Genomic DNA, 3,172 nt, shown 5'->3' on the forward strand with positions numbered 1-3,172 from the left:
AAAAAAACAATCTCAATAGAAGAAATTAATATTTTGTCAAAAGGCTTAAAATTTACCCCAACACCACAGCACCCTAACTCCAATGTAATACAGAACGATATTTGACAGTTCTGTAGAAAACTACGCCCAACAGAGGAATTGTACGATAAAGAAAATAGGGGCGTATCAATTGTAAGAAACAAGAGCAATTACAAGCCTACGAAAGGTAAGAATAAAGCTTTAGATAAATTTTGTGATTTTATTGGGTTGTCCGGAAAGTTCCTGCCGATTTATAGTAGCTTACCTTTCGACTTATTTACGATGAAATCGCCTCAATTCTGGGAAGAGGGTATTTTCAAGTTAAAGGAAAGATGGAGACGCATTGTGCAACAAAATGTTTCATATTTGGTTGATTAAAAATGTAATGGCAAGTATTTATTGACCTTTTTCTTTCCTTTAAAAATCGGCACGAACTTTCCGGACAACTCAATATATCTACCTTCCCTTACAAAGAACTTACACACCCTAAAATCAAGCCCAATACCAGTCGAAAAGAACGGGATATTATACATGAACTGAAAAACAGTAAAGACATTATAATTAAGGAAGCGAATAAGGGTAGTGCTATAGTCATTATGGATATTGAACACTACAAAAGAGATATACTATCTATATTACAAGATATGACCCACTACGAAAATGTATGTAATTACCAAAAATCAAAGACAATGACTGAACTGAACACACTCATTCACAGACATCAAAAAGAATGTGACTACCTAATGCATTTTGATTGCAAAACTAGCTACTTCTACGGTCTCCCAAAAATCCACAAGAATCAAACTATTAAGAATGCATGTAAAGAACCAACTTCAAGTATAAGCATACAATATCCGACCGACCTTAAACTTAGACCAATCGTAGCAGGCCCAAACTGTGAAGCACACACTCGGCAACGTTTTAGATATATTGCTGAAACCTATTTTAGAATACATACCTATTCTTGTAAGGGACGACCTGGACCTGTTAAATCACCTCCCCAAATCTATAAACAATGATGCCACTATTGTATCTGTTGATGTAGTAAACCTCTATACTACAATCCCACACCAATATGGACTAGAGGCAATAAATTCTGGATTGAGAAATTCCCTCATGAACTTCCAACCAGAATTGAAAAGACTGTCATCACAAAAAGATTAGAATTTGTCCTCGAAAATAACTTTTTTGACTTCGAAGGCAATATTTACAAACAAATATTTGGGACGGCGATGGGTACAAGAGTTGCTCCGACTTACACCAATCTAGTCATGGCATACATGAACAATCTAAATAAATATATGGCTTGAAATCACACAAATATCTACTCGAAAACTGGAAACACTACTTAGAAGACTGCCTAATCCTATGAACGCACACATTCGAACAACTTTAAAAAATCTTATCAACAACATAAGCAATAATATTATGGAATATAGTAAAACTGGAATACAATAAAGCTCAACTACCATTCCTGGTTATACTAATCATCTAAAGAGATAAAAAAAACATTGAAGCAGATATTCACTACAAAGAAACAGATTCTAAACAATACTTACCGTTCTCCTCATGCCATCTCAAACACACGAAGAATAATATCCCCTTTAAGTTAGCAAGAAGAGTTTGCACAATTGTCTCAAACCATGAAACTCTCAGTAAAAGACTCCAGGAAGTAAAACAAGTATTATTTAACAGACAATATCCATTAATGTTAATAGACAACGGAATAGAAGTGCCTAAGTAGTAGATATAGAAGAACTATGAAAAACGAAAAACGCTCTAGATATATCCAATACTCTACCCTTTATTGCAACACACAACCCACGGAACACAGAAGTTTACATTATCCACCAGAACATCCTACTATTAAAACAATACACAAGAATGAAACAAGCATTCGAAATACACAAAATAATCAAAAGTAAAACACAATCAAAGTCCCTCAAAAAATTCCCATCGAGTGCTAAATTATCGTCCCCAGTTCCTACACGAACAATCAAAAAGTGTGGCTGCCCCAACTGCGGGACCTGCATCAACCATATTTAAGACACAACATACAAATTCAAATCAGGACAGTAATTTACTGTAAAAATCACTTTACATGTCCTTCAAAGAATTCAATATACACTATCAAATGTCAAGGATGTAATGAAGATTACATAGGTCAAACAAAGCTTACACTAAGACATAGACTGACCATTCACCGACAACAAATACGAGACCCCAGTACTAGACAGATTCCAAAGAGTGGACACATCGACATATGTGCAAAAAATAAGTCCCCCAAATTCCAGGTCTTCCTACTCTACCTGTGTTCATCGAATACAACAGATGAAGCACGGCTAAACAAAGAAAATACTTTCGTACAAAATTACAAACCAGGACTTAACAAACTTTAACAGAATACATACACAAATAACTATTCACACACAAAACTCATTCTGCTACTTATCATGAGGAACATACACAATTAACAATCTAAACTTTAACCACTGTACAAACGACTCCTGTCCACTCTCCCACCAGACAAATTAAATTTGGAGTGCCTTTATTATAACTAAATATGTTCACTCAACCATGTCGGCCTTCTTTTTAGGCGCAGAATATACTGTCATGTGACACTAACGCGCGCACCTAGCGAGAAACGTACAAAAGGTTATAAACTTAAACATGTGTTCATTCTCTACAAACACGGTTGGCATAAAACATTCGGAGCATTGACCTTTTGGATATATTCAGCCAACCGTGTCAGCCTTAACTTGCGACGCCAAACCTCATCACTTGATACTAACACACGGAAGTAGCGGGGAACCTACAAAAATTTCGAGGACCAGCCATGTGACGATCGTCTACCAATCAAATCCTATTCAAAACATATACTAATTTGAGGCATGAACACCCTATAAAAAATAGGCCAAGCTTTAAGCACTAGACAGCTGCGACATAAGCCACGTCTTTTTATTTGAACTATTTGAAAATCAGTGTAAACTGTGAAACCGATTAAAGCTATAATTATATTAATAAAAAAAATTAACTATTCTCAGTGCATTTTCAACTTCTATTTTTCTTTCATTTCTACACGTGTGGAAAAAGATAACTTTGTTTTTTCTCTCTCTTTCTCTCTCTCTCTCTCTCTCTCTCTCTCTCTCTCTCT

This window comes from Octopus bimaculoides, chromosome 1 (assembly GCF_001194135.2).
Source record: "Octopus bimaculoides isolate UCB-OBI-ISO-001 chromosome 1, ASM119413v2, whole genome shotgun sequence".
Lineage (NCBI taxonomy): Eukaryota > Metazoa > Mollusca > Cephalopoda > Octopoda > Octopodidae > Octopus > Octopus bimaculoides.